At 39.6% G+C, this 14,897-nt stretch overlaps 1 pseudogene; it reads left to right on the top strand.

The window, feature by feature from the left end:
- The first annotated feature begins 230 nt into the window (after positions 1–230).
- On the top strand, positions 231–330 carry LOC127133298 (uncharacterized; annotated as a pseudogene).
- Positions 331–14,897: the final 14,567 nt, after the last annotated feature.

The raw sequence follows: 14,897 nt of genomic DNA on the forward strand, positions 1-14,897 counted from the left end.
TAACATGATCAAGGCTACTTATCTCGTACATGCCAGTTTTCGTTTGAGGTTTTTCTACCATTGTTCGGTCGCTTCCCCACTGATAATGGTTTTGGGCCATACTCTCGATAAGTTGATAAGCATCGGTGTAAGGTTTATCCATAAGCGCGCCACCTGCGGCGGCGTCTATTGTCAACCTTGTGTTGTATAAGAGACCATTATAGAAGGTATGAATTACTAACCAGTCCTCTAAACCATGGTGTGGACAAAGTCTCATCATGTCTTTGTATCTTTCCCATGCTTCGAAAAGAGACTCGTTATCTTTCTGTTTAAATCCACTTATCTGGGCTCTTAACATAGCTGTTTTGCTTGGAGGAAAATATCGGGCAAGAAAGACTTTCTTCAACTCATTCCATGTGGTGACTAAGTTGGAAGGAAGAGACACCATTAGCTTTAACAGTATCAGCGTATTGGACAAATACGGATAAATGAAGGTTTGGATCCTCGGTAGGATTTCCAGAGAATTGATTCTGTTGTACTTCCTGTAATAGCGAAGGTTTAAGTTCGAAGTTGTTTGCTTCAATTGCGGGTGGAGCAATACTCGAATGTGGCTCATCTTGCGATGGAGCGGCGTAATCTCGAAGAGCACGAGCTGGTTCTGCCATCTCGGGTATCGGCGAAGGAAGAAGATTTTTGAGATCAGGAATTTCGATTGGCGGAAGATTGTTTGCAGCACGATACTCCCGAATTCGTCGTAAGACTCAGAGATATCGTTCAACGTCGTTGATTCGTAAGTAATACGGTTCGCCTTGTGAGCGAGTATGTGGCATACAAATCAACGAAAGTAAGAAATAAAAATTGCCTTAGTCTCTACAGCGTAACAGAAGAGTTACGATATCGACTAAATAAAAGTCCCCGGCAACAGCGCCAAAAACTTGATCGCGACTTTATGAGTCTATTGGGCTATTAACTGCAAGTGCACAGTCTAATCGCGTAGTAATAAAAGATATCGATCCCACAGGGACTTATGAATCGATATACCGTTTTTCTAAGGTTACTTCGTAAAGCTAAGGCGGATGATACTTTGTTGATTATGGGGAAAAATAAAACTAAAATAAGATCTAGATTAAATATCAAATAAGCGGATATCGGTATGCAGTTCGTCGTAATTAGGGAATCAAATCTTCGTTGGTTTTGTAGTTTTAAAGTAAATCTTTTCAGTAGACACCATTGAGTTAAAAGCCTTTTCTCAAACTCTCACTCTGTTGAATAGACTATGACTTTATATTAACGTGCGTTGTCACTAATTAGTTAAGTCCAAAATCACTTTTTGAAAACAATAGAATCTATAGAAACTCTTTTTAAGAAAATGCTAACCATTTAAACACCCTTGTCTCAAACTCTCGCTCTGTTGACTTAGATTATATAATTAAACTTAAATGCTTAACTCTCGTCCTCACATTTAACCTTTAAAAATACTTTTTGGAAACGATTAGAATTTAATTAACTCTAAAAATTGCTTTCGCCCTGATTTAAAATTAATGTCCAATTTACACTGTCCAGTTAAAAGCTCAAACCGTCGTTCTATTGATTTTAACTTCTTTATGTCTTTTACTCTCGTACAAAAACCTTGGTATTAACTCTGTAAATTGAGACCATAAAAAGAGTGATTATGTTTTTAAACAAAATTAAACCAACTTAGTTTTGATTCCTTCATTCTGCTTACTTTACATACCGATATCTAAGTTTATTTAGCCAGACATGCTAAACAAGCCTAAACAATAATTATGCTTACATACAGCCATATCAGACAGACAGTATAAATAAATAGCAGTGCAGAGCATATATAAATTTAAACAATAAAATTAAAGAACCTGTAAAATTAATAGAAGTCTTGATTATTCCTAGCTTCAATGCTTGAACTCTCCACCACAAACCGGTTGGATTTGTTCTTACAATCTTCGATCGGACAAGAAAATAAAAATGAAGGAATAAAATACTATGATCTAACGTAAGGTTAGATCCAGTAAAAATTACACAATAGTTTCCGGTGTAGAAACTATTGTGAGAAAATTAATTGAATGCTTTAAAATTGACTGAAAAAGAAAAGGAAATAAAAATTTCTAGGAAAGTAGAGTGCTGGAAAATAAGAAAAACAGTAAAAATAATGCGGTGCCGAAAACTGGAAAATTGAGCGAGAGCTGGGTTCCACGATTGGTCCTATTTATATCAATCCATTTTGTAACCGTTTCTTCCATAGTCCATTCAGTAAGTTTCAACGAGTCTACTGGTCAAGCGAAGAAGCAGGATGAACGTGCTTCTGTTACGCGTCAAACCCAAAAATATAGGAATGGGGGTGTGACGCTCGTCACATCACATGTTACGCTCGTAACACTTAGCAGGGGGACGTGACGCTCGTCACACCTTGTGTGGCGGTCGTCACAGGGTCTCGGTGCTTCTTTGTGGGCTGGGCTCTAGAGAAATGCTTTTCATCCTCTTTTTGCACCCCATTTCTTTCTTTTTCCACGTATGCTTCAAATAGTGTTACCTGAAATAAATAGAAGGAAAATACCAAGTAATATCGAATAATATAAAATAAATCGAAACAAATAATAATACAATTTAATTAAATCGAGTCCAAAAGTGTGATATTATTTCATGTTATCAATAGATGCTGAGGTTGAAATTGGAACTCCTTTCCAAGCGTTATCTATTGCTGAGCCTATTGAGAAAAGAGCTCCTTCATTTGCTTCCTACAAAGATGCAAAGTTGGCCATTGAGCGTGGTGCAACCACTGGTTTAAGAAAAAAGATTGAGTTAGAAGACAACGAGTCCCGGGCTGGCATAGGTTTTTCTTCTGGTACTTTCAACAAGCAAGGGTTATTCAAGAGTGGAGGTTTCATCCACACTGGTCTAGATGAGGAGGTTGCTGCCGTTTTAGAAGAAGATACAAAGGATTCTGGCAATTTCATCATCCCTGGAGGGGTCTGCAACAATTGGGTCGCTGTGGATATTCCCACAGTTGTCCATAAGTCAACGCAATGATCACTTTGTTTAAAAACCCTTCTCCCAGGCCAAAAGGAGGAGTGATGACATTGATGGCGCATAAGTACAATGATATTTTCATTCAATAAATTCATGTTAAATGTTTATTTTTCGAATTATTTTCCCTTTTTGCTTTTTGCATGAAATTGGTGATCACATAAAACCCTAAAAAATAAAATAAAATCAACCTTCTCATCTGCATAATGATTTGCCTTGTTTGAATTCTAAAGCTTTTCATATCCAAAATCATTATGCAGGTTAATTTCTAGACCCATTGAACATAATGGCCCAACACCATCTCCCAATTTTGAGTTCCCTGTATTTGAAGCGGAAGAAGATGATATTGAAGAGATTCCTGATGGGATCACCCGGCTACTTGAGCATGAAGAGAAGATCATTCAGCCGCATCTTAAGAATCTGGAAACAATCAACTTGGGGTCTGAAGATTGTGTGCGAGAGGTAAAGATTGGGGCACTTTTGGAAGAATCTATTAAGAAGGGGTTGATTAAGTTGTTACGAGAATATGTTGACGTCTTTGCCTGGTCATATGAAGACATGCCTGGTCTAGATACTGATATTGTGCAACATTTCCTACCTCTAAAACCTGAGTGCATGCCTGTAAAGCAGAAGGTCAGAAGAACTCATCCTGATATGGCAATGAAGATCAAAGAGGAAGTTCATAAGCAAATTTATGCGGGGTTCCTGGTTACTTCTATATATCCTCAATGGGTGGCCAATATTGTGCCCGTGCCTAAGAAAGATGGAAAAGTCCGGATGTGTGTGGACTATAGAGACTTGAATAAAGCTAGTCCGAAAGATGATTTCCCTCTACCACATATTGATATGTTGGTAGATAATACAGCTAAATTCAAATTCTTCTCGTTTATGGATGGATTTTCCGGATATAATCAGATTAACATGGCACCCGAGGATATGGAGAAGACAACATTCATCACACCTTGGGGAACATTCTGTTATCGAGTGATGCCCTTCGGTTTGAAGAACGCCGGAGCCACGTATCAACGAGCTATGACCACCTTGTTTCATGATATGATGCACAAGGAGATTGAGGTATATGTTGACGATATGATTGCTAAGTCAAGAACGGAAGTTGAACATGTAGAGCATTTGTTGAAGCTTTTCCAGCGTCTGAGGAAATATAAGCTTCGTCTGAATCCCAACAAGTGTACATTTGGAGCCCGTTCTGGCAAGTTATTGGGCTTCATTGTTAGTGAAAGAGGTATTGAGGTTGATCCTGCAAAGGTCAAAGCAATACAAGAGATGCCTGCGCCCAAAACTGAGAAGCAAGTCCGAGGTTTTCTTGGCCGCTTGAATTATATCTCCAGATTCATATCCCACATGACTGCCACATGTGCGCCTATATTCAAGCTCCTCCAGAAAGATCAGTCCCATGATTGGACCGAGGATTGCCAGAAAGCTTTCAACAATATTAAAGAATATCTGTCTGAGCCTCCGATTCTGTCTCCGCCTGTAGAGGAAATACCTTTGATCATGTATCTGACTGTTCTTGAAGACTCGATGGGTTGTGTCCTTGGTCAGCAAGACGAATCAGGGAAGAAGGAGTATGCTATTTACTACCTGAGTAAGAAGTTCACTGATTGTGAGTCTCGATACTCAATGCTTGAAAAGACATGATGTGCTTTGGCTTGGGCTGCTAAGCGCTTACGCCAGTATATGATAAATCATACGACTTGGTTGATATCCAGAATGGATCCAATCAAGTACATCTTCGAGAAGCCTGCTTTAACAGGGAGAATTGCCCGTTGGCAGATGTTGTTATCTGAGTATGATATTGAGTATCGAGCTCAGAAGGCTATTAAAGGTAGTATCTTGGCTAACCATTTGGCACATCAGCATATTGAAGATTATCAGTCAGTTCAGTATGACTTCCCGGATGAGGAAATTCTGTATTTGAAAGTGAAAGATTGTGATGAGCCTACACTTGATGAAGGGCCAGAGCCTGGTTCCAGATGGAGTATGGTGTTTGATGGCGCTGTAAATCAGTATGGAAATGGTATTGGGGCCGTGATTATTACTCCTCAGGGCGCGCATATTCCTTTTACAGCAAGGCTAACTTTCAAATGCATGAATAATATGGCTGAGTATGAGGCCTGTATTATGGGATTGGAGGAATGTATTGATCTAAGGATCAAGCATCTTGATGTATATGGTGATTCGGCCCTCGTTATTAATCAGATTAAGGGTGAATGGGAAACGAATCAGCCTGGCCTCATTCCATACAGAGATTATGCGAGGAGGATTTCAACGTTCTTTACTGAGGTTGACTTCCATCATATTTCTCGAGATGAGAATCGAATGGCAGATGCTCTTGCTACGCTTGCTTCAATGATTGTGGTTAAATTGTGGAATGAAGTCCCCAATATCACCGTGATGCGCTTGGACAAACCAGCTCATGTATTTGCAGTAGAAGAAGTAAAAGATGATAAGTCGTGGTATTATGATATCAAGTGTTTCCTTCAGAGCCAGATTTACCCGCCTGGGGCATCTGTAAAAGATAGGAAGACTTTGAGGAGTTTGTCAGGCAGTTTCTACCTCAATGGCGAAGTGCTTTACAAAATAAATTTTGACATGGTTCTGCTCAGATGCGTGGATAGACACGAAGCAGACCTGTTGATGACTGAGGTCCATGAGGGTTCATTTGGTACTCATTCCAATGGACATGCCATGGCTAGAAAGATGTTGAGAGCAGGCTACTATTGGCTGACAATGGAGTCTGACTGCTGCAAATTTGTGAAGAAATGCCACAAGTGTCAGATTTATGCTGATAAGATTCATATTCCCCCGACACTTTTGAATGTGATCTCATCACCATGGCCTTTCTCCATGTGGGGAATTGACATGATTGGCATGATAGAGCCGAAAGCGCCCAATGGACATAGATTTATTCTCGTAGCAATTGATTACTTCACCAAGTGGGTTGAAGCGGCGTCGCATGCAAATGTGACCAGGCAGGTGGTCGTGAAGTTTATCAAGAATCAACTCATATGCCGATATGGTGTGCCAGATAAGATCATTACTGATAATGGATCTAACTTGAATAACAAGATGATGAAAGAGCTGTGTAGTGAATTCAAGATTGCACATCATAATTCTTCTCCTTACAGACCCAAGATGAATGGGGCTGTTGAAGCTGCTAATAAGAACATTAAGAAAATTATCCAGAAGATGATTGTTACGTACAGAGATTGGCATGAGATGTTGCCATTCACTTTGCATGGCTATCGTACATCTGTCCGCACTTCAACAGGAGCAACCCCTTTCTCTCTTGTTTATGGCATGGAGGTTGTACTCCCAGTAGAGGTGGAGATCCCATCAATGAGAGTCTTGATGGAGGCCAAGTTGACTGATGCTAAATGGGTTCAGAGTCGTTATGACCAGCTAAACTTGATTGAAGAGAAGAGATTGACTGCCATGTGCCATGGTCAGTTATATCAGCAGAGAATGAAGAAAGCTTTTGATAAGAAGGTCAAGCCTCGTGTGTTCCGAGAAGGTGACCTTGTGCTCAAGAAAGTCTTGTCTTTCGCGCCCGATTCCAGGGGCAAGTGGACTCCAAACTATGAAGGCCCATATGTTGTTAAGAGAGCCTTTTCAGGCGGTGCTTTGATACTTACAACTATGGATGGGGAGGATTTCACTCGTCCTGTGAATTCAGATGCAGTCAAGAAATACTTCGCCTAAAAATAAAAATAGAATAGCTCGCTAAGTTGAAAACCTGAAAGGGCGGCTTAGGCAAAAATGAGCGTCTCGGTGGATTGAAAACCCGAAAGGGTGGTCCAGGCAAAAGTTAGAGACATGAATAATGATATATGTATCCCGCTAGATTGAGTACCTCATCCTGGGGCAATCTAGGAAAAAATTAAGGATTTGGCAAGTAACTGCATCCTGACAAGACTTTGTTCTACAACTGTCGTCCGTCAGAGATCCTTGCTCATTATCAGCCAAAGCTTCAAATACATCGGATTCAGAATTGGTGGAGAAATGGTCATTATGTTCAATGTAGCTCTTTTCCAATATATATCACCAATTTCAAATTTGTAAAGATCTATGGAGTCTTGCCATTCGCAGACTACCATTCTATCAAATAAATTTGAGCCTTTTATCCAATTATTGGCACTCTTATCTGTTTCTATTCAACAAATGTTTTGCATATTTTGATTAAGAAAATATCATTGTTTTAAACGATCAAATTTTTTATAATTTGTTTTTAAACAAAGTGAACATTCACAATGACGAAAGGATACTTAGGAGATCCTCAGTGCTCTCCCAAGGGTGGTACGATCCCCAACAGGGTAAGATTTTTGTCCATATTCCTGGCATGACTGTATGTCCTCCCTCCGGAACGCCTTGTGGTTTATCCTACACAGTGGATTGCTTGTTGAGAGTCACCTCTCTTCCCTTCAGCAGAGTAGCAATCTTTCTTCCTCAGCAGCTTGGATCTCTTTGGGCAAGAGCGGTATTTGGTGGTTGATCCCGATAAATCCTTTATCTCCTCGGATAGATTCCCCAGTAGAGTTGTTGGTGTGGTGGACCTTGTCTGTGATAACTCTCGTCCCCAGCTGGAATGATTGATGATTCATCCCCTGCAGAGTTCTTTGCTTCCTGGTATCTCTGATCCCCAGCAGATTGGATACTCTCCGGTGAACTTGGTTTTCTCTCTTGAGATGTAGTACCGGGTGGTAGATATGTCTGTCTGTCAGCATACATCATACATAAACCACGCATATTCATGCATAATTATAACATTCAGATATTCATGTTGCATTCTTTGCCATATATCGTTGTTTGTTGTCTCCTGCTATTTGGTGATATATTTCCCCAAGCAGATGTGTGTGTCTGATCTCTCCATATAGAGTCAGCTCCATAAGCAGAAAGCGTCTATCCTTTCTTCCATATTCCCCACCGGGTTATATCCTCGTGGATGTTGATTGTTTTTGTTCCTTCCCAACACATATACTGGGATGGTTTTCCTCATTGAGTTATATCCTCACCGGGACAAGTCTTGATTTGGTGTGCCTATCTAGTTTGATCCTAGATCGGTCTCTTGAGACTCTTTTCCTGTTTCCCCGTGGTAAATGAATAATTGCTCAATGATTAGTAATTATTATCCCCGGCGGAGTCTGTGTTTCTCTACCCTCATACCGGTAGTTGTAAACCCTATTTCTTCCCTTTTTGCAGAGTAACTATTTTTGCTCATCTTTAATTGGTGACAGTTATCTTCATCCAGTATTCGGTGATGATATCCCCTCATCTGCTTGGATAATTGCCCTGATTACGCAATTTATCCCCAGCGGGTCATCTCTTGTCTACCTTGTTGTTGTTGGTAACGATTGTTTCTCCCCTGAATTGGTCATCATTATATACCTAATTTCGGTATCCCGATGCCTTTTCTTTTCGGTCGATTTATCCTTTATTAACCCAGTAACCGGTTGTGGATAATCGTCCATGCGAGTATATTATCTATGTTCTGACGGTAATAGATAGTATATCTCATGCACTCTCGGGTCTGAAGCCTTTTGTTCTTCCCCAGTTGAGTAAGATTCGTATCCCCTTTGTGGAGTCGAATATCCATCCTGTAATCGAGTTTTCTTTTAGCCCTCTTTTGGATGATGAGTGTTTTGGGAATATTCCCCAATTCACGTCTTGGTTGGTCACCTATTATATGCCCAATAACCGGTATCCCTGGTGTTCCTTCCTCTCTGCTCCCTATTATGACTCTTTGTCCCCTGTGGAGTCAGAATCCCTGAGTTGAAGTATACCTTTTAGGTTTTCCTCAGACATTTTGAAGTTTTGATATCTCTCACCCTTATACCGGTCTTGGATATTCATCTCTTCCTGAGCATTTTGTATCTCTCACCCTCATACCTGGCATTCAGATCACATGTCTCCTTGAGCTTATTACCCAATAACCGGTAATACCTCGTCCCGCTGCTTCCCCAGGAGTGTCCTTGTGGACATCCCCAACGAAGTCCCTTAGTGGATTGTTTTCATCCAGATTTTATCCGAAGTATCCGCTGTGGATAGTTTTTTGCGGTATTGGCATATTCCCCAATACATGCATCTTCGAGTCAGCTCGAGTCTTTCCATTGGATCTTTTCCCTTTGGAATTCTGTTCCCCACGCTTTGAGTTGTGACTTGCTCGCGCATTTTTATCCCTTTTCTATCCCCAGGAGAGTCCACATGGTCTTGGTCCCATGGAGTGAATTGCTCATATGGATTATCAGTGGCTTCTGATTTCTTTGCTTTTGTGGACACATATCTCCACAGAGTGCTACCATTTTTCATACCTACATTTGCATCATGAGGTCTCTTAGGGACCAAAATTCGTCTCTTTGTTATTATTTAAGCCCATTCTACCCCGTCGAGACGAAGATTTTAACCTTCACTACTCCGGCTAGAATGACCTTAAATAGGGGCATCTGTAAGACCCCAATTTTGACCCTAAGATCCGTCATGGCATCATAACATTGCATTTGCATTGCCTCAAGGATCTTTAGCATCTTGGTTCCCTTTGCCTTTGGGTGGGACTCCTTGTGATTGGTTTGAGATCACCAAGCATGCTTGAATTATACATCATTGTTTCTCTTACTTTTGTTTACTAACCAAAAGCACAAAAATGTGTCACTAACATCTTTTGTTTGAAGCTTGAGTATCATCCAAGACACTTTGTGGGTTCTATTTAGATGATTAGTCAACACAAGGGAATGGCTTGAGATACTTCCAACAGGTTCAAATGGGGTCTATTCGTCAGTCAAAACGTTAATCTCGAAGGAGCAAAAGTTTGTTCATGAGTTGTCATGCTCGCTAGGCGAGCAGAATGGGTCGCCTAGCGAGTCCCAAGAAAAGCCACCAGAATCACCTACGCTCAGAGGAATTTCTTGAACTGTCATCCTCGCTAGGCAAAGCCCACGTGTTTAAAAAAAAAAAGAACGAAAAACAAAAAAAACAATAAATAAATAAATAAAATATAACAGAAAAATTTTGGACTTGGGCCTCTCTCATTTGAGCCCACAGGTCCACAAAAATCAGGTTATAAATTCAGAGTTTCAGTGAAACAAAAGGAATTCTATTCCTATTACCCTGGCAGGGAAAAAGATAGTGAGAGAAGAGCTAACAGAGTTCAGAGCAACCTCCAGAGACTGAAGGGAACTCATCGGCAAAGAACCAATTCCCTCTCATATAAACCCTAAGAGTGCTTTGCAAACCCAACCGTGCCATTCAATTTCATCGGTCTCTCCAATCGGGTTTGCCCTTATTCCCATTACTTTATGCTTTTAATTTGAATGCTCTGAATGTATGAGGTATTATGGGTGAATTTGATACCCTTTTGATGCATGTGTTTGACAAGAGGTTTAGGCCTCCTACCCTTGGTTGCTTTTTGTGAGCTTTTTGTGAATTTTAATGGCATGATTCATGTGGTTACATTTTGATTTGGGGGCAACTCTTGATTACCCTATCTTGTTTCTCTAACCTGTTTGTTGAGTTTTGTTTTGTGAGGGCTCATATGACTCTTGTAGAGATGGCTTGCCTGGTGTTCCATTTTATTTGTGGGATACCACCTGGAGGTTTATTCCGATTACCTGTACTGACTCACTTTATTTGATGGTACTAGCTTGAGAGATCTCTGGGTTTCTTATCTCTTTAATTATTGTTACTTTGGATCTTTATCCGTACGGTATATCTCTCGATCCCTTTACTTTTCCCGCATGTTACCGATTTCTTAGGTTTCGTATAGCCTCTCGTGGCATGTCATTTAAGGTAGCGCGGTTCCTTTATCTAGGACTGCCTTTTTGCATGAGGATCCCTAAACACCCCAAACTTATTGATTTTTCTTCTCCTAAGAACACGTTTACTCCTTCTACTACAGGCGAGTAAGTCTCCAAAGGTCGAGCATCCGGTAGATTGCGTAGTAACGTCGTTCAACCCTTACCCCATAGTTGGTCGAACTACGTTTTGCTCTAATTTTCATCCCAAATGAGATACGTAGGCATAAGACGCGATGTCTTAGCGAGCACACTCCTCTTTAACCCATAGGTAGCCGAGCTACGAAGACTCTGATTCTCAGATTCAGATGAGATACGTATGCAGTGGATGCGACGTCCGTGCGAGTCATTTTCTTTTGACCCTTCTTTTAGTAAGTAGTACATTAGATAAACATACACGCTTTTCTCATCCCTTCAATCATGTTTGCACAAATAAATTTTCACAAAAAACAACAACCTTTGCAACAAATGTGAAAAGGGCTCCCTAGGAGTACCTAGGATGCTTTGGGTGCCTAACACCTTCCCATTGCATAACCAACCCCCTTACCCAGATCTCTGACATTTTTACTAGTTTTTGATTCGATAAAACTTTTAGGTTTTTGTTCGCTTTCTAACCATTCCTTTGGATAAATAGAAGTGCGGTGGCGACTCGACTTGTATGATTTACCTTGGATTTAGTCAATATCTCTAATGGTAACGAATACCCCGCTACACCCTCTTCCTACTGTTTGCATTGCCTTGCCATTTGGTCATGTATACATCAAGATACAAGGTCTCAAAGTCACCCTGTTGGATTGTTTTCTTGCCAGACCAAGACAACCAATAAAGCTGCAAAATCGACCAACCCTCTTTCTTTACCTCATTTGGCCATTTGCTTTTGTTTCACTCACTTAAGTTTTGCCACAATTAGAGTTTCCTTTCACACCTCACTTTTTGCACTTTTTGCTCATGAATCCAAACAAACATTGCAAGCCCATTAAACATTTCAAACCCTACATATATAAACACAAGAAACCCTAATCTGAAGGTGGTGGCTACTATTTTCGACCTAAGTAAGAGCAAGGCAAGTGGACAAGGTTGCTTTCCTTCCATTTCCATTTCACAAGTTTCTCAAGCACAAACATCAAAACAACACTTTATTCTCCTTCCATCTTCAAGGGGCAGTGGACCTTGCATCCACTAGGTAAACATTTTATCACTCTCTTCCATGCTCATGCTATGCTTGCTCATCATATTTTCCATGTTCATTCCATGTTTGTTCACCATGCTTATCATGTTACCATGCCATGCCATGCTTACTTTATGATGTTTAACAATATACCATGCTTGTTTATGAAGCCCTCACCATGAGGCATTGTCTTTAAGTTTGAGTTTATGTTGTTAAATTTTTGTTGTATCCGAGTTCATGAGGCCCCCTTGTTGTTCACTTTTCTCTATGCTAAGGCCATTATTTTTAATGAAACAAGACACCATTGTGTTCTACTCATTTTGCACTTGAACTTTGCTTTTTATATCATCCCATTTGGTGAACCATAGCATGAGATATTTTGGTTGGAAGATTGGGAAAATATTCTGCATTTTCGCGTGTGCATTGCATGCATGGAGTTAGGGAAAATCTTCCATGAAGGAGACGACGCGTGTCGTCTTCGTAACCGCCAGATCACGCGCGCCTATTTTGACCTCGTCCGTCCAGCTTCATTTTGTCCTATAGCGACTAAAACAACACTTGACCGATCGATATAGTTTACATGGATTATTTTAAATGAATATTTTATTTATGTGTCACATGCTGATTATTCGCGTGGACTGGGCTTTCCAGCGCATGCTTCCAACACCCCCCACATTCAAGGCCCCTGTTATTTCACTTCATTTTCATTTCCATTTTTTAATTCACTTTTATTTTTCTGTTTTGTTTTTTAACTAATAAAAATATTTTATTTATTCGTAAAAATACCAAAAAATATTTTTTTACTTTCCTTTATGTTTTATTTAATTTTATTAAATTTTTATTTTCATATTTATTTAATGTTAATATTTTATTTCAATTATTTATTCCAAATGGTTCATTTTGACACACTTGTTTTTATTAATTTTATTTTGATAGCTTAAATTTATTTTTAACTTCTGATTTTTGGGATGAGGGGGTTGACCAATGTCTCATGGTCAACCTGACATTTTATTGGAATTTTATTTCCCTTTTTAAATTTATTTTGGATTTATTTTTGACCTAGTTTGCTTGGTTGACTTTTCATTTGACTTCTGTTTTATTTCAATTAATTTATACACTAATTCATATTATTTTTAAAATCTTTTTGGGGGATGATGATGTCCTGACCCCACCTAACTTAGTTTAATTTTTTATAATTTTCTTGATTAATTTACTATTTATTTGATAATTTTCAAGTTGACTTGACTTTACAGTTGACTTTTCTATGATTGATGTTTGACTTAGGGATTGCTTAAGGAAATTGAAGAGATCTTTTGATCCTCCCTTGTTCATCTCATATGCCATGTATTAGAGGCCTTTCACATTGATTTTATTTGATCTTTGTATCATTTCCCGATTAAATTATTCAGTGATCCTTTGTGTGCATAGTTTCATCTGTCTGATTCATCTGATATTTTTTATACATGTTTCTTTCATCCATGCTTCTATTGTTTGATTGCTTAACATGTCTATACCTCTCATGCATTGTTTAATGTTTCATTATTTCATTCTTTGATTATTTGATTTGATCATATACTTGATTGCTTATCTGACTTGATTGTTAACTGTGGCCTACTTGTATGTTGTATGAGGCACATATTATTATTGTTTGATTGCCATGAACAATCCCCATTCATAACAAATGTACCCCTCTCCCATAAAGTGTATAATGTTTATTCTTTCATTCTTTATTCATCTGTTAATACAAGAATTAAAATGAACATCCGATAACCATTTCAAAACAAGATCAAAAGCTCGACCCAACGTCGAGTAATCATTTTCAAAACTTAACAGAACCAACACGTATTCATCCACCCTTTTGTAAGGCGATTGCTTCATGCATCGCCATTTCTCTTGTAAGTCGATTGCTTCATGCATCGACATCTACCACCTGTAATTCGATTGCTTCGTGCATCGCCATCTACCCTTTACCCCACTCCCTTTTTTTGCTTCATCTGTCGATTCTTGTTCCGTTTAGGTAGCACCCATTAGGTAGAACCATTTGTATGATAACATAGGTAGAATTCCCTTATTCTTTTGTATGATAACATAGGTAGAATTCCCTCATTCTTTTGTATGATAACATAGGTAGAATTCCCTTATTCTTTGCATGCTAACGTTAGGTAGATGTTTCCCATTTGTAAATCCTAATACTTAGGTCCACATTGCATGACAACTCTAGGGCAGAGCTTCCCCATTTTTAGACCTTCAGTGCGTCTCCGATCTTGTGGCATGTCAGTCCGTTCTATTGCAAAGAGGTAACTGCCTAAGACTCGATTCAGCGAGCTGCGACACCTACTGTTAGGACGTGAACACATTGCCCACTCTCCTTTGACACAACTGGTGTCTTCCTTTGTAAGTCCATGTTCAGATGACAATCCCTATGTAGCCGAACTACGACAATTCTGATTCTCATGTTCAGATGAGATACGTAGGCACAAGATGCGATGTCTTGCTGAGTTCAGTTTTTGACTAATAACTAACAACTAATCCTTGTTTGCTTTCGCCCTCGTTGCGATTCTTTTCTCTCGCCCTCGTTGCGATCGAGACATTCCTTTTCTCTTGCCCTAGTTGCAATCGAGACCATTGTTCCCGTAGTTTAGCTAAACTACATTTTGCTCTGATTCTCATTCCAGATGAAATACGTAGGCATAAGACGTGATGTCTTAGCGAGCACACTTCTCTTTAACCCATAGGTAGCCGAGCTACGAAGACTCTGATTCTCATATTCAGATGAGATACGTATGCAGTGGATGAGACATCCGTGCGAGTCATTTTCTTTTGACCCCTTTCTTTTAGTAAATAGTACATTAGATAAACACACACCCTTTAGACAAGAACAACAAGAGTGGATCCCGTAGAGT

This window comes from Lathyrus oleraceus, chromosome 3 (genome assembly GCF_024323335.1).
Source record: "Lathyrus oleraceus cultivar Zhongwan6 chromosome 3, CAAS_Psat_ZW6_1.0, whole genome shotgun sequence".
Lineage (NCBI taxonomy): Eukaryota > Viridiplantae > Streptophyta > Magnoliopsida > Fabales > Fabaceae > Lathyrus > Lathyrus oleraceus.